The sequence below is a fragment of the Squalius cephalus genome (assembly GCF_949319135.1).
Source record: "Squalius cephalus genome assembly, chromosome: 23".
Classification (NCBI taxonomy): domain Eukaryota; kingdom Metazoa; phylum Chordata; class Actinopteri; order Cypriniformes; family Leuciscidae; genus Squalius; species Squalius cephalus.
Window position 1 is genome coordinate 22,405,283 of NC_137144.1, and position 19,354 is coordinate 22,424,636.

Genomic DNA, 19,354 nt, shown 5'->3' on the forward strand with positions numbered 1-19,354 from the left:
AAAGTTCAAAAGAATGGCATTTATTAGAAATATAAATCTTTTGTGACATTATAAATGTCTTTACTGTCACAGTTAATCAATTTAATGCATCCTTGCTGAATAAAAGGGTTAATTTCTGAATATTATCTACACTTTTGATTGTGGCTTCAGCAAGAATTTATGTTTAAGAAGTGAGATTTCATAATCTGAGGTGTTCCTGCTTGATTTATTTGTTTATTTGTGCAATGGCCTCCTTCTGAACCCCCCCCCACCTGTCATAATTGGCGACCCTGCGCCGGCTGTGCGCCTCGCACACTCCAGGTATCCGGTGACTCAAAGGGTCGGTGAGTGCCCCCGTCAGCACACCGCGGTGAGGAACAAGAGATTAACCCTAATCCAATCCACTCAATCCTTCTCCTGCGTTCCTCTCGCTGTTCCTTCAACCTGGAGGAGGAGCCGTGGCTTTCAGGTCAGCGTTGGAATCCCTGGCCTGAATAGAAGCCCACCGGGGAAAAAAGCCCTCGCTTCAGTACGGTGACTCCGGCTGGTTGGCTTCTGAATGGCTCTCTGTGACAAAGGGTCTCTTTCACGGGATAAATGAGGAGGATGCCACTGCAGATGTCTGAGACGTCTCTGTTAGCGTTTGACTGGCGTGAGGCTGAACGCTCGGCTCCTCGGCACCTGTCTGAGAGTGTGTTGAGTCCTCTGACCTGGAGGTGGTGTGGAGGCCATGTTTCCCTGCGTCACACACACATCGGCCTGGGCATCACCTGTGTGATATGTGTGGCAAGACTCCTGCCTTGATGATCCCATACTTTTCTGAAAGCTCAGCCATATTAGGTTTAGTGGAAGGAGATGCTTTGTTTCAATACATTGCATTGATAGCACTTTATTTTACAGTCCTGTTCCCCATTCTATGTACTTATTACAGTAATTACTGGGTAATACTAACCTTGAACCTACACCTAAACCTAAACTTAACCCCATAGTTACCTTATATTACATAGTGTTTTTTTAGGTAAGTACACATAAAGTGCAATATATTATATTTGTAATGCATGTGTATACTGCATTCAGTGTTGCATTTAATATTTATGGTTTGAATGTTTTTGTTTTTGGCTTAAAAAGCTTTTAGTACATTTTTAATAGATAATCAACCAAGCTGAAGGGGAATGCTTTGGTAGTTCTGAACAACTATAGGGGAGTTAAAAATGTAGGCCTATAATTTATAAATAATAATATGTATGCAAAAGAACAATAGTGATGCTAATAATAATTATGATAATAATAAGAGATAAAAAAAACTGCTAAAATGTTAATGAAACTTAAAATACCAAAGCACTCTATATTTTGATATGTAATAATACTATAATGTAATAATAATAACAACAAACTATTTTAATTAACATAAATAATAATTTATAAATATTTATTTTAAATATTAATTTATAGATATTATTTTTTCTTAATATCAAAACCCTCAGATAAATGTAATAGTTATAACAACAATTTGCAAACATTCATTTAAAAATGTAAAAATGTTTTTTCTTAATGTTTTAATATTAAAACATTCAGCTAATTTAATACAACTACAAATAATATTAATATTTAAATATAATTTTTTAAAAACAACCTTACTTTTTTTTATTGTCAATATCTCAATAAATGTAATAATCATTTATAAATATAAAAAAAAATAACATAATATTATCATTTATAGATATTGTTTTTCTGAATATATTAATAATAATAATAATAAGCATTTTTTTTTTTTTATGTTTAAATGTTCTTAAAATGAATAAAATACAAAATACAAAATACTGGAATATTATGACATCATAAAAACCAGACCATTTTCTATAACATCTGTCTTTTTCTGTATGCTGTACATATTTCGAATTATTTTTAAATTATGTAAAATTTAAATTAAATATCTGTTGCATTATTGTACATTAGTATATTACATTATTAGAAATGTTACATTATTTTATCTATTCAAACATGCATATATATATAAATATATATATAAATATAAAAATAGTAGGCACAGTAACAGTCATTCAAAAAAAAAATTATGCATTGTTATTTTGAAACTTTCTACCATTTTTAGAGAGCATGTTTACAAGAGTCTGATGTAATATTTTTAACACACTCTTTATTGCTTTGTAAAACTAAAACTTTAAGTCTTATCTTATATTATCTTATCTTATCTTAGATTATGTCTTATCATTAATATTCCAATAGTAATCAAGCCATGAATAAAGGTATGTTTCCCATACCGTGTCAGTGTGTGTTTGTGTATGCTGATCACACTCCTGGTGTCTGGCCCCCGTGCCCCAGTCAGAGGCCTGAGGTGGGGCGTCTCACTCACACTTTGGGATATATGGGTACCACATTGTCCCAAACATGTCTCCGCTCTCCTCCCTATACTCCAGGACTGTCTGGATGTGTTTTCCCAGACAGCCACCCCCCCCATACAGGGGCTGAGAGAACCGTGACCCCCTGTGTGAGCACAGGCCTCCAGACAGCAGGGGTCAGAGGTCAACACCAGCTGTCACTTCACCCCACTGCTGCATTATAGTCCTGATTAAGGGATGGAGGAATGCAGACATACATTCCTCGGGACGTCTGATCAGAGAGAGACAATACTGCAACTCTTATATACGACAAATAAGCGTGTATTAAAACTGCACAAAACTTGGTCATGAAGAAACATATTAGTTTGAAGTTTTCAGCTATACAAATGTAGTGTTTTTATGATGAATAGAAATTTCTTTTTTATAAAGTATGTTTTAAATGTACATATAAAATCTGATATGTCGCCTATTGTTCATTTTTGATTAGTTAATTTCGTGATATGATGGTTTTAAAGAGCTTTGAAAGCACATTTGTTCTGTGAAGAGACGATGTCCTTGAGCTGAAGTTCAAGTCCAAAGTCATTCAGTTGTCTGACTAATGTTTGTTCAGTGAAAGTCCAGTTGTATGTAAAATGTACATGATCTGAGACAGATAAGCGTTTTCAGTCAAAATTACAATTACACAAATGTGTGTTTTCTACAGCAGTGTGTTTGTTGGTTTCAAACACCTTATTTAAATATATATATATATATATATATATATATATATATATATATATATATATATATATATATATATATATATATATATAATACTTTTTGTGAATTCTATCCAAACTAAAATTCTGAAGTTAAACATGTGGGACAAAAGTATTTTTCATAAATGTCAAGCTTGGGCAAGTTGTTACATTTTAACATGTTTAAGAGTTGTGTATTCAGTTTATCAATTACAATATTTGTTGACCAGATTAATATGTTTCCTTTCACACTCCTGAATTGTTTTGTGTTTTATGATTGTTATGCTGTTTGGATGAATATCTATATTTTTTCCTGGGCTTTAACGGTGCAAATGTCCAATAGCTTTTTTTGGTAACACTTAACAATAAGGTTCATTATTTAACATTAGTTCATGTATTTACTAAAATGAACTAACAATTAGCAAAACATTTGTTACAGTATTTATTCATCTTTGTAAATGTTAGTTCATAAAAATACAGCTGTTCATTGTTTGCTCATGTTAGTTCACAGTGCATTAACTAATGTTAACAAATACAACCATTCTTTGATTTTAATAATTAGTAAATGATGAAATTAATATTAATAAATGTTGAAGAGGTATTGTTCATTCTTAGTTCATTTTAGCTAAGGTAGTTTACTAATGTTAAACCTTATTGAAGAATTTTCTGTGCAGAAAATGATATAAACCCGCCCTGAAAAATGTTCAGTGTAGTAAAAGTGTGACAACTAGCCCCGGTCTCCCTCACAGCGAGAAGAGCTGAATTCAGCGCGTTTCAAAAAAAAAGCGCGTTTCCTTTTAATGACCTCCCACTTTTTTTCCCTTATAATTTTTCTTTTTTGAATTTAACTTTATTTATTTTTACCTGGTTACCAAAAAGTTGGAAAAATAATGTTTCGATGTTTTAGCTAAACATGATCATCTAAAATGTGGAATAACTAAAGTTTTGACATCTGACCATTTTTTCGATCTCTAAACACATTATGCTTCTCTAATCCTTCAGATATGGTCATTTGTTTAACGAAAAAAATATGCTTAAGATCTGTTTTCAGGACAATTGTTGCACTTTTTCGTACAATCTAAAGCTTCTTAAATGTAATGCTGATGTGAATGAAAGGAAAAGACACGTGTAAGGAAATATAATATGTAGGCTAATATAATATAATATAGTCTAATATAATAGCCTATAGAATCAAACGAAAACTAATAATAACAACAACGTTCAGAGAAAGATAAAATAGCCAACGCACAATACACATTGTCATTGATTTGATAGTTCATTCCTTTTGATTTGATTTTTAAAAAAGTAGACAATTGTGTTTTGTGTTGAACGCAGGTGAACTTTTAACAATTAATCCAATTCAGACAAAATAACACCTCACATTTTCAACCATTCTTTCTCTTCCTTTTTTGGAAAACAATTATAGCAAATAAAATAGAAGATTGTCTTCCGTGTTTTGACTTGTTATTTTGAAAAAAAAAATAATCCGTTTTGAAATGACACAATCGCAAAGTACTGTGTAGGCTAACCTATAGCCAGTATTATTATTATTTTAGTCAAGGGATTAATACGGGATTTTTAATAGATTTGTCGTTCTCATTCGTCGCGTTTTATCTAACCAATAAATTGCGCGTTTATTTCAGAACCATTTTTTTAAGCCATAATAGTCAGTAAATGAATAAACACATCTGTTCATTAAGAAACGTGGCATCGGAGCCTCGATCGCATCATCTCACACCCGGCGCACAAAAGCGACCTGCGTCCTCGCGCTCTGATTGGCCAGTCCGCAGCGCTGCGCTCAGCCGAGGCTGTGATTGGCCAGTCCGCAGCGCACGTCACTGCAGGAGAGAACATACTGGGCAGGATGCTGAGGACTGGTACCATAGCTGCGAGACCAGCATCATCGGCATCATCATAATCAATATAATCAATGCCGCTGTGGAGAGTTTGCCACCTGTTGTAAATGCTCCAGGCAGCGCGCGACCAGAAAGAGTAGAGCGGGCTTGTTTTGAGGAGAAATCCATTGTTTGGTGAGCCCGAGAGGCACATTTAAGGAGACATTGTGGATTACAGACATGCTGCATGTTTCGTGTGTTCCATGTGCAGTTGCACGAGGATGCTGATGGTGATGCCATTTGCACGGAGGGATTCATGAGGTAAGCCGTGCACTATTTCATCTCAAATGCCTTTTGTTTTCAGTCCATTCGAATTAAGAAAATCCAGAAAGAAATATCGTAACCTCGTTATTGATAGATTTATCATGCACTTGGCGAATTTAGTGGTTCGCTATAATTAAAGTGGATCCTTTATAAACGCCTACAATTTTACATTGGATCACACACACACACAAAAGCAAACCCAATGGAGTTCGTTCATCCTTGACCGTTTGACAATAGATAACCTGTTTTCTCAGACATGAAAGCTGACTAATATCACACATATTGATGATGGTTTAGGCCTAATAAATGTCATATTTTAGCTTAAAGGGTGTAGTGGTCAGAGGTTGTATAGTTCATCATCAGAGCATATTCTTAAAATATGATTTAATAAAAGGGAGTTTGCTTGTGTTCTTGATGAAAGGCGTAATTATAGCATAAAGAAATGAAAGTTTCCAAAGAGGTCTATATCTCTAAATGATGTCACCCGAACACATGGGTGCCTTAAACTCAAAGTGTGTGTTTAAAATAATGCCACTAAATGTGTTGAAACATATATAGAGCATTGAAGATTTTATGGTGAGATGACCTGCAATATAAGTTTTGCACAACATAATCATCTTTTTTATATTCAAAACTATATACATAAGGCATGTATCTTTTATAGAATGAATCTGTTTTGATTATAGTAGTGGTTTGTTGTGTGATGTGTATTTTATTCATTTTGGATTGCAGGAATTGGCATTACATAAATGTGAGATTTGAAATGAGATTTTAGTAAATATCTGATCATCTGAGCACCATAGAAAAAGAATTGGAATAATAAGAAATATTGTTTAATAATAGTTTATTTAAAGATACACACATTTTACAATTGTGTTGAAAGTACATGAAATATTAAAAGTACAATAAAATCAAATATATATATACATGTGTGTGTGTGTTTTAGTTCTGGCCTGCTGATGTGTTTCTTCTGCTTTCTTTTGCCATTTCTTTTGGCTGTTGATAATCTATTTAACGAAATGCTTGCAATTTCTTTGTAGATGTGTTTCTGCAGTAACATCCAGACCAGCGATGTACGACCACACACACCGCTCGGGCCTGAAACCGCTTTCTGAGGGTTGGTTTCTCTCTTTGGTTATCTAGCTGTATGAGTTTTAACACTTTTCATAAAGCTAGATAACCGAAAGTAGAAATAATTCTCAAAATCTGTTGAAAATATCCTGAAAGCATGAGAGACTCTTACTTCAGGTAATTTCACATGGATGTTTTCATTCATTTTTTTTTTTTTGAAATCATCAAATCAGAATTATTCCAGATTGTGATTTGTTTTTCAGAATATGTTAACTCACTAATGATGTTTCCAGTCTAAAGCAGTCGTGTGAATGCAGATCAGAGCATTGTCTCCACTGAAATGTGGATAATCTGCATTTGTAATGAGTCTTTTTCTTCTTTTCTCTCGACAATCATTTTAAAAGATGGACCTGCGCTATTAGTTACAAAATCGTGCAGTGCTTTTAAAACACTTGGAGAGATTCCCATTTTGCCGATTTTCGGCTCATTTTGATGGTGTCGTCAGGTGAAGGGCATTGGACTCTGACTGGTGGGACGCTCACTATAGCTCAGCGTTAAAAGAGGCACTTGAAGGCTGTTTGTTGTGGTCTGCAGCCTAAACGGAGGCCTTAGGATTGTCCTGTAGCTCTATTTAGACTCTTTCTGCTGGATTTCCCCATGTGAAAGACAGAAACAATGGCAGCAGTACAAACACTTATTCACTCTCTGTATACACACACACAGGGAATGCGGCCTATCATTGCATTCAGTGGCTGCCTAAATGAGGCTGCGTTTAATTCTTTAGGAAAAAGCTCTCGATAGAACAGAAATCCATTGCAGTGGGTAATGATATACGCTGCTAATTGGTTAGACTCAATGTTAGGTTAGACTCAATGGAGAGCATTTTATAGCTTGAGTATAACATGAGGATATTCTCATGCGCTTCTGCACTTTCTGGATTGGACATCTTCAAAAGCATGCATATAAAAATGCACGTTTGTAGTTCATTTTCGAATAAAATTTGCCTATATATATATTCAATAAAATTATAACATATATAATAATATATATTATATAATATATATATATAAAATTTAATATGTATATACTGTATATATATATATATATATATATATATATATATTGTAATATATTCAATATTCAATAAACTTATGTTTAATATATATTATATTTATTTAGTATCTATTAATAGTTTTTTTTATATTTTGTTTTTGATTATGTATGATATATATATATATATATATATATATATATATATATATATATATATCTTATTTATTTATTTTGTTAAAATTATTTTACTAAAATGTATTTATTTATTTTATGTTGTATATATATATATATATATATATATATATATATATATATATATATATATATAATATTACACACATCACACACATATACACACATATATATATATATATATATATATATATATATATATATATATATATATATATATATATATAATGCCATGGAATCAGCTTGGCAATAATAATGAAGTGTGCTTTTTAAAGCTGGTTTTTCATGTTGTCTTCTTGATACTTTCCATTTCTTTTTCTCTCTCTCATTGTCTTACTCACTCTTTCCCTCTCGCCTTTCATACAGACTCTTATTTCCATCCACAATATGGCACAATAAAGACAACAAGGGCACAGCCATCAGTGAGAGAGATGCTTGGAGGAACATGGCAGTTTCCATTTGCTACATCTTCCTTTCTCCGCCTATACCCAGAAAGCCCCGGTGCCATCTGTACCCCTGTGGGGTGCGAGAGAATCCGTGCCAGTGCCAGCGGCGACACAACCCTCGGCTGGAGCCCCGACACAGACGGCACAGGGAGAGAACGGAGGCCATCTTGACGGAGATCTTACACGAGAAGCTAAGATGGCTGGGCTGGCACATGAGGTGAGTTGCATCATGGGTCTTTTTTTTGTGCTTGTGTGTGTTTATGGGGGATATTATAGCTCCGTTCATTTGCCCCCCCCCCCCCCCCCCCTGCTTTTAGCCTATCTGATCTTACTACACTAATTAGCGAGAGGGTTTTGGCGGGAGCTTGGCGAGGAAGGGAGGGAAGCAAAGAAAATAAATTAACTGGCAATGACTGTAGCAGCGACTGCCATCTTCCTTTGTTAAAGATGCACTGTGCCTCCATTATATATTAACAGAGATCTCAGAGTGTTCGTTAAGGCATACAATCAGATTCATCGCCTAAAATCTAAAACTCACAAATTATGTTTGTCTCATTTTCCATCCATATACAGTATATATACAGTATATATATATATATACTGTATATATATATATATATATATATATTTATTTATAATTTTAAATATGTACTTACAATTTTCTGATAATTCTTATTAAACTTACAACAAATATTTATATACATTTAGGCCTATTTCAAATTACTCAAATCTCTCAAATTTTAAATCTCTCTCTCTCTCTCTCTCTCTCTCTATATATATATATATATATATATATATCATTTTAATAAGTATTTAATAAGAATTATCAGACAGTTATAGGTGTTATTAGATATTTTTTATGAATTTGCAGGGTGCTGTGCAGTTCAACAATCAACATTAAATCCATTTGATGTACCTAAAGAAGTGAAAAATTATTCTACACTTTTGTTTTTGTCCTTTTTATTCCCCACAAAAAGAGAAAATTTTCTCTTTTAGCAGGCTTATTTACAATTCAGATTTTTTCCTTATAGCAAATAGCTTTGCTGAGGACGGATAATGAGGGGTGGGAGGATTAAAAAAAGAGAAAATAATGAAACTAGGGCTGCTAATGAGTGGCGCTAAGCTAAGATCCTCTTGACATAGATGCAGTGAATGAGAGTGAGGGCTGGTTTAAAGAGACAGGACGCGTCCCAGCATTCTCGTGGGGATGAACCCTGTTGCATTCGGCGGGATTTATTCTATTTTCACACATTCAAAAGTTTTAGAATACCAAATCAGGCTCCATAAATACGAACGAACAAATGCATGTTTAAAGAATGAGCACATGATTGAATTAGTGAATGTACGTGTGACTTTATGCAATCTTTTGAAAAATGCAATCAATCCGAATGTAGATAATCACATTTTGTCAAATGCATGCAATTTAGAATTGCTCTCATTCAAAATACATAAATGCATACCTCTTGCCAAATGAATAAGATATTCAGGTAGTTGACGTGAAATACCTTTGGAAACTTGACCTGCGATGTATGTGATTTTATATAGCATATTATTTTGGTCTTTAGCTAGAATAGCTAGAATATTTTTACTCTAAAATGCATTTATAATACTTAAAATAAACTACACTGTAAAAATGATTTTTCAAAGGTAATAATACAAAGATTGAGTCTGCTTTACAGGAAAATACATCATTTCAGTCTTTCTACTTCAAAATAGTAACACTTTACAATAAGGTTTCATTAGTTAACACGAACTAACAATGAACAAAACTTTTACAGCATTTAATGTTAATCACAGCATCTACTAATTATTAAAATCAAAAGTTGATGCACTGTGAACTAGCATGAACATGAAGGTCTGTATTTAACAGATGTTAATAAATGTGGTGTATATCGTTCATTGTTTGTTCACTGTAAAAAATGATATGATCAATGTATGACAATGTTTTTTACATTGCTTTATCTCATCAAAAAGCAATTTCAACATTTTATGTTATACAAGATTCAACTCATTTTTAAGTCAGTTTAATGTAATTTAAGTTGAATTGACTTAAACATCCAAGTTGATTGTGCTTAAAAATGTAATGCAGCAACCTTTTTTACAGTGTTCATGTTAGTTATTTCATTATTTCACAAATGAGACCTTACTGTAAAGTGTTACTGTTTAATTCAATGCGTTACATGCTCTTTACAAGCAATTTCTGAGAGAAAAGGATTAAAAATAGTCAAAAATAACATTTAAACAGCCAAAGGCCTGGTTTCACAGACAGAGCTTAGATCAAGCCAGGATTAGGCTTTAGTTTAATTTGGACATTTAAGTATAGCTTTTATGAACATGCCTTAGAAAGAAACAAACATCTTGAGACAAAGCATGGATCTGACATATTTTAAGAAATGCCAGCGCAAGTTGCTTTCAGTTAAAACAACTAAAAATAATATTTTAAATGATTTTATATATACTTTCCCTTATATATTCAAATGAGTTTGAACCTAAAATCTTCATAAAGAGCTGAACTCGTGGAAGTCAGAGTATCTTGATGCTGCTCTTTGGCCTTCACACAGACACACACAATGCAATTTTCCAAACAGCATGTGTCCCAGGCCCTGGCAGAAACGGCCCGTCGTGCCCCTGGCGATCTGGTTCGGGGGGTTTGTGAAGGGTGAAGCTGGTATGAGGGCCGGCAGCTGCAGCATGCGTGGCTTTAATGAACAGAACGTGGTGTCGGCCATTAATATTCTGCCCAGCTCGCGGCTGGTCCCTCGCGCTCAATGGAGGCCCCCTCCTTTATAAAGAGCTCCGCTTTCCCACCATTGTCAGGGCCGCTGCTCCTGCGGCACGAGAGAGGGGGCAGGGTGGGAAACACCGATGCAGACCAGACACCACCAGATGCCAAAGACACGAGACGGTTATGCAGATCGCAGGGCCCTTTGTGTGTGTGTGTACAGGGGTGTGTATGTTTACAGACGGAGGCTGTACGCCACCTGATCATCTTAATTAGTTTGCATGTAGTTAATAGGTGTCTGAGTCTGAGTGGGATGCAGATGTAAATGTGCAAAGTGTGGGGTTTTTCCTTCGCCTTACAGAATGTGCTGGTTTTCATTTCTTTATTGCATCCAAATTTAGCCGTGTTAAAATCATTTTGAGTTTTTGATAAACGCTCTATTGTTTTAACACTTTACAGTAAGGTTTCATTAGTATTAACTAACATGAACACTCTGATCAATACATTTATTACTGTATTTATCAATCTTTGTTAATGTTAGTTAATAAAAATACAGCTGTTCTTTATTTGTTCATGTTAGTTCACAGTGCATTAAATAATGTTAACAAATACAACTTTTGATTTTAATAATGTATTAGTAAATGTTGAAATTAACTTTAAGATCAGTAAATGATGTAGTTCATTATTAGTTCATGTTAACTTTAATGAAACCTTATTGTAAAGAGTTATCGATTAAAACGTAAGCTATCAGTTTTAGAGATTAGGGTCAATAATATATATTTTAAAAGAAATGAATACTTTTATTCAGCAAGGATTCATTAAATTGACCAAAAGACATTTAAAATGTTATAAAAGATTTCATGTTCAAATTAATGCTGTTCTTTTTATGTTTTCTTTTTCAACTGTGATAACAAGAAGTATTTCTGAGCAGCAAATCAGCATATAAGAATGATTTCTGAACGGTTTCTGGAATTGCTGGAAATTCAGCTTTGAATCACAGGAATGAATTACATTTTAAACTATTAAAATAGAGATCAGTTATATCAAATTGTACTTATTGTTTTAAGTATTTTTGATCAAAATAAATGCAGTCTTGACAAGACTTTGAACATGAATATTTTTCTAACCCTGAATTTTCTGTGTGTGTATATATATGTATATACAATATATGAAAATCATTGCAGTATTTAACTAAATATTAAGCTGAGTGACATTATTTAGATTATCACACAAATACATTTTTCCAGCACAATATTTCACAAACTTATGACTTTTTTGGGCCACTAAACAACATATTGGCATGTATATTGTATATTTAACAGGTAGCAAACAATATACATTGATAGCAGTGCCAGTGAAACAGTGCTTACTTCTGGTGTAAATAATTGAGCAATGTCCTCAGATATCAGTCTCTTCAGATACAGTAAAGAGCGACACTGTTTGTCGATGAAATGAAAAGACCTCTGGGAAACGTACAAGGCTGCATGGGTTGGTGATTTGCATCGGCACCGTGATGAAGGTCATATGACATCAGAGGCGGGCACCTCGTGCACCGTGAGCTCCGCGGAGTAAAGAAACCATCAAACAACAAGCCCACCTCAGTCTCACCTCATCAAAGACAGGGCAAAGAGAGACAGAAGTCAAAGAAAACCATAATGCCGCTGATAATGTGGCATTACAATGATGAAGGTTTGAAAATTAAAAAAGAAAAGAAGGAATATAGGGATGGGTTTTAGTGACACGTTGCGAGATTGATAGATTCAGAGGTTGGCAGGAAGGAGGGGCGAACATGTGACCAGGAGCCATGTTTCGTAAACCACAGGTCTGCATGCTGATTGGACACCTATGAAAACATTTATCAGAATTAATTTTCTGCATTTGTTAATAGTCAGTTAGTTCATTTATTGATCAAAAATGCAGTAAAACAGTAATAGTGCAAACATTTTACTATTATAATAACTGTTTTTTATATTTTATTATGTAATTTATTTGTGTGTTGGCATCATTACTCCAGTCTTCAGTCATTCTCCAGTCATCCTTCAGAAATCATTCTGATATTTGCTGCTCAAGAAGGATTATTATTAACTGCACTGCTTAATATTTTTGTGGGAACCATTTTTCAGGATTCTTTGATGAATAGAAAGTTCAAAAGAACAGCATTTATTTGAAATAGAAATCTTTGGTAACATTATAAATGTTTTTACGGTCATTTTCGATCAATTTAATGTGTCCTTGCAGAATATAATAATTAATTTCTTTAAAAAAACAACAAAAAAAACGTACTGACCTTAAACTTTGAATGCTTGTGTGATATGTAATATCTGAAAACAATGGTAATCTTCTATTGAGATTGATTTTAATGGTTGGGTTCCCTGAGACCACAGACTGTGATATATGACTTTAAAGAACAATAATAATAGTCATTTTAAATGAACCTCTTATTTGGCCTTCAGACTCTCATTATAAGTTCCTCTGACCTAATTAAAACCCAGAAGGAGGATATTATTAAAGCTTTAACCCTTTGTTTAATCACAGCAATCAGAGAATCTAAGTGTGTGAAAAGAAATAAAAAGGTTTGTAATTGGGTTATATCGATTTCACTAAACATTATATTTGCATTAAAACGTGCTATTTGCTGTAATGCAGTGGATTGACTCACAAAATAAAGGTCACAAAAACATGCTAATCACTGAATAAAACAGAAGTATTTCAGTGGAAGTCTATTGGGTTTATTTTATTTTAGAAATGTGTTTTCTAGTGATAAGTAACTTTACCACTTACAGTTATAACACTTTAAGTGCATCCTTGGTTGCTATTTAAGAGCAGATGCAGTTGATGGAGAGCGACTTCAGCCCAGTTTAAATAGCACACAGTCAAAGATGTATAAAGACGACAGACTTCTGCTCGTGGCTGTTGACCTAAATACACAGCAGACATGATCTTGATTTAATCTTACCGGACTGTGTTAACAGATAAAGCAAGACGCTTCTCTTAATCCAGCTCGCGATCAGAAAGCGTGGCGATTGTCTATACAGTCAAGTGTTAAACATGTAAGCGTTGTGCAATAGATAGAAAGACAGACAGACAGACAGACAGACAGACAGACAGATAGACAGATAGATAGACAGATAGATATATAGATAGATAGATAGATAGATAGATAGATAGATAGATAGATAGATAGATAGATAGATAGATAGATATGCAAACAGAAACAGATAGATAGATACAGGATAGATAGATAGATAGATAGATAGATAGATAGATAGATAGATAGATAGATAGATAGATAGATAGATAGATAGATGGATATGCTAACAGAAACAGGATAGATAGATAGATAGATAGATAGATAGATAGATAGATAGATAGATAGATAGATAGATAGATAGATAGATAGATAGATAGATAGATACAGGATAGATAGATACAGGATAGATAGATAGATAGATAGATAGATAGATAGATAGATAGATAGATAGATAGATACAGGATAGATAGATAGATAGATAGATAGATAGATAGATAGATAGATAGATAGATAGATAGACAGATAGATCCGTCATGTGCCATTCAGTGTCCCGACATTAATCTTAGTCTCTTAATGCAACTTTGGCCATGAAGAACTAATCTATCAAGAAGCCCAGATCTTAAGGATCTTTAAAGTACAGACGGATATTCCTCCATCCTCCGTTTTAGTGATTGTGAGACGAGGGAACCCCTTAAGATGAGCGGCAAAGCAGGACAAGCTCACGAGAAGCACTTGACCTGATTATTGAGTGAGATTTCGCTCAGTTGCCCGATTTCTTCATCCTCAGATGTGTGTTGGTTTGTTTATGGTTTAATCGCTGGAAATGTGCATTAGCACACGAGCCAATTAAATTACCCGAGTATTGAAAAAGATGTTTATAGTTTATTTATTAGGGCCGCTCATTAGCTGATGCAAAGCGCCTGTAACCCTTGAGGCTCGTGAGTTCAATTGAGCCTCTGTGGTGAAACGCAGGAAAATCTTGATGGAGACAACAGCTAAACTAGGACTTAAAGAGATAGTTCACCCAAAAAGTGAAAATCCAGTAATCATTTACTCGCCTTCATGTCGTTCCAAAGGGGAACTTTCAGACATTTTTTAAAAATATCTTATTTTGTGAGAGCGTGTAAAAGATAACACAATTTTCATATTGGGGTGAACTATCCCTTTAAGGCAAGACACTGCAGGCAAAACATTTAACTCTATGTTTACACAATAACAATGTACTGAAAACAGAAACGTTTTTCCTTTGTGTTTTTGACAAGTTTCGCAAAGATCCCGTTCACATCGATGCGCGTATTTTAGAAATGAAAAACGCTGTATTCTGCTGCCAGGCCAGTAGATGGCGATGTCACTTTGTAAAGAATCTATGCGAAATCTATACAAAGAAACACTACACGCCTAGACTGAACACAAAACACGCATACGCGTGGTCACCGTTTACACAAATTCGTGTTTTTGTAGTTTACACAGAGTTGATAACGGTTTCGTTTTCAAAAACTTGCACTTCGAAACCCGTTTCAAAAGTTTGCGTTTTCAGGCCCCAAAACGCCATTGTCGTGTAAACGAATGGCCAAAACGCATTAAAGGTTTTCTGTTTTTAGTTGAAAACATTGTGTAAACAGCCCCCTAGCAAGATGAAACCATTTTTTTAACCTGGCTTTATCCATTGTTCAAATTGTTTAGTTCTGGAAATGTATGCAAATTACTGCATTTTTAATAAGATAAATCCTCATTTGCATATTTAAATACAATTTCAGAAAACCTAAACTTACAGGTATTTTTTTTTAACTTTTTAAACTTTTATTTTTACAGTGCCTTTCCAAAACCCAAGGTCGATTTTTAAGGTCTTAACACTGGGGAAGTATGGTGATTTGATAGGTATAAACCCCTGTTTACCTGCGTTGTCTTGCCTCAACTAATTTAGCCACTTCTGAAGGGTGACTGATTTTACGAAACCATGCGAACAGTCAATGAAGTCAAGTTCAAGTTCACAGATGTCTAGACCCGTCCAGTTCTTCACCGTCCCTCTTTCTTTACATTCAGGGGGTCTGTCTGCCCTTTGACCCGTGCGTAAGTTGCTATGGAACGTGGGCGCGAGGGTTCAGTAATGTTCCCGTGAAAGGGCCGTGCTGTCAGGACTGTCTAGTGACGTCCCCCCTCCCCGCCTCTCTCCGCAGCTGGGCACGGTCCCGGAGCCTGGGAATCTTCGGGCTCAGACCTGGTCCACCCCCCACCGAGACTCAGTCTAGCCGTATTCTCACCCCACCATCTGCACCATCCCGCTCAGGGCCCAAGTTCAAATCTAGTCCCATAATATCAAGGTGCAAAGGTTCAGTTGTAATTGCGGTAATGCGTGTGTGTTTTTACGCACTGTTCAGTAAATATAAATGGAGATCTGCCAAGTAAGACCGGCGTCGCTTGTCGGTTTTGTAATTGGTTGTCGATGCTCTGAAGGTGCGTGTTGGAGTCGGAAAGAGAATTACTGTGTGTAAGAATGTGTGTGTGGCTGTCGGGCAGCAGGAGGGTAGCCTATAATAAAAGGAGACATTTGCATAAGCTGCATGGAGCCCAAAGAGGGTGTTCGGAGGAAAACAACAAGGAAGGGAAAAAAAAGGACAAATCCTACGTTGTGCGGGCAGAAAGAGAAAGCGAGAGCTCGCGTATAGAGGAGAGGGTGGAAATTAACAGAGAAAGACTTGAAGCTGCTCCCCTGTGGTAATGAAAGGCATCAGGAACCTCTATGCATAATATTTGAACACTGTGACAGAGCGCTTACACTGTTTACAAAGCCTCATTGAAGAAGAGAGAAAGAAATTGATTACGGATCATTTATTTTGCTTTTGATGAGCGTGGAACGTGAAAATATTAAAATGGTATCATCGTCACTCTCTGCGTCTCTGTGTGAAGCTGTACGGGATTGTGTTTTGAGCGGCAGGTACAACGGCCCTGATCATTGGACTAATAATGACCGTGCAATTAAAAAAATCCCTGTTTGAGGAAGCAGGTCTGTTAGATTGTAAGTTAATGCACCTGGTAAAGCATTGATCTGTTTCTCTTTTACAGAACTCGATGGATACACACTTGTGGGATGAAAATCGACTATGTTTCCTGAGAGAACAATGGGAGCCTCAAGCACCTGGAAGTTTAATGTTGATGATGATGATATGTGTGTGTACATGAGAGCAAAAGTATTGTGTATTTACTAATAAAAAAAATGTATTGTAGGCTACTGCATTGTATTTTAATTTAAATCATTTCTTTACTGTTGTTTAAATAGGCCTATATACTTATATTTCTAAACTTTTAGAGTAAAATTAATTTATTCATTTATATAACCTAATGTCTTTTTTTTTGTTGCCCTGAAATATAATGCACATTTTATTTACACACACATTTTTATTTTTACAAAAATATGTATTTTTCCATGTTTTTTAGTTTTATATTTTTTATTATATCTATAAATAAAATATTTATTCTCTGTAGTGTATTGTATTGTACTGATGATTCAATAAAAAATAAGTGTGATTCAAACGTGAATAATATGAATAAGAATCCACTTTAAGCTTTGCAATTGTATTTAATTGAGTCAGGCTTTGTCACACCTGGCAAACGTGTGAAGAGTTAATTGGCTATTTTTAGGCTACATAAAACACTTGTATTAATGTTGAGATTTGAACATCTCGAACAGAAAATTTCAACGAGCAGCAACACTTATGCAAATATCTGTGGTTTATTGACGAAGTTTTGTAAAATATTTTATTAAAACACTTAAAATATAATAAATTATTTTAGCACGAATTATTTCAAATTCAAATTTGTTAGCTTTTTTTTTAATGATTAGGTAGCCTACACCTTTAAGAAATAGGAAAACACCTTGCAAAAATATAGCTGATTTACAGTAATTTGTGATGAAAACGCTGTCTTTATCATTTAGAGGGCTACCATACATTTGAGGGTTTGTAAGTGGATATCTGGATTTTTTTTGTGCCTATATTTATTGAAAACAAATTTGACAACAAAGCATGTATAATTTTCTATCCGTGTGGGCTGTATCAATTTATCTTATTCCTCGCGCATCCATGCAAATGACTGTGAGAAAGTCTCTATCAGTGACCTCTAAACCAGCTTGCATTAAGTGTTAATTAGCCGATGAATGGAAGAGATGTGACGAGCAGAAGCTAAAACGTGCCAGGAATCCCGCACGCGAATTCACTAATCCTACTATTGCGAAGGATCGTCAAATAATATTCATAAACTAAGCCTTCAGCGTCGAAAGGCTACCGAGCTACGTCAGCACGACCTACTTAGTATTCAAGACACAAACGTTCACCATTGGACGGTTGCGAATTTCGAATTACGAATCAACGTCTGCGAGAATAAAGATCAAATGAATATTCAAATCACAGCTTTAACCATTGGACGTTTTACCAAGAGACGTCAGATGTACTTTATTAATATTCAGAATTTAGCTTTCGCCATAGTAAGATTAGTAAATACATTCTCGTCCAAAAATGGATTTCCGTACAGTCAGACACACTGATAAAATAAGATGGGTATTTGTGTGTGTAGTTGTAGAAATGATGGGAAACCGGTAACTACATAAAGGAACACTAATGCCTTTAAAATATTTTACCAATCATTTTATTTAAAAGAAAATGATTGTCTGAGTTGTAGCCTAGTTCAGTATCCTACACATTCATTCACAATAGTTCAGTAAAATCTTGAAATTTTAAAATCTGTACTGGGTTTCTATACTGAGAACAGTTTGTTGAAATAAGAACAATTCCACCTTTGAAGCATTTATAACATTTAGGACAAGATTTACAGCCATAGACATGTAATCTGGTAGAATGAAGTAGCCTATATTGTAATAGAATATTACATATATAAAATTCCAAATCACATCCTTAAATAAATAGTCAAATAAATATTGGTTGATTATGACAATGGGAATTCAAACTACTAATCTACTAATGTTTCCTGTAAGTTTACACACACACACACACACACACTATTACATTTTGGAGTTTTAATTTATAGGTAAATTTACAGGAAATATTTTTAGTAATAATTATTAATCTTTATTTATGGGCTAAATTGAATTAAAGGGTTTCATAAAATTTGTATTGTGCTAAAAACAAAGCCACAAAATAAAGGAATAAAAACAAATATGTAAGAAGCAATTTGGTTCTTTCCTGGTAATGACCTTGACCCCTTAGACCAGAGCACTAAATGGACACTTGATGGAGTCCAGATGAATGAATATCAGATGGACACGGACCGGCTGGACGCTCCCTAGAGGACAATAATCTGGACCAAAGCCACAGGTCAGAGTTCACAATGACAGGTCAAGAGCTGCTAATTGAGTGGAGTTTTCCTCTTTCTCCCCAGTGACCAGTGAGGGCGGATGACACTGAGCTCCCTAAAACATCTGCATGTCAATGAACCCATGACCATTATAGATACAGTAGATAGATAGATAGATAGATAGATAGATAGATAGATAGATAGATAGATAGATAGATAGATAGATAGATAGATAGATAGATAGATAGATAGATAGATAGATAGATAGATAGATAGATAGATAGATAGGCAGACAGGCAT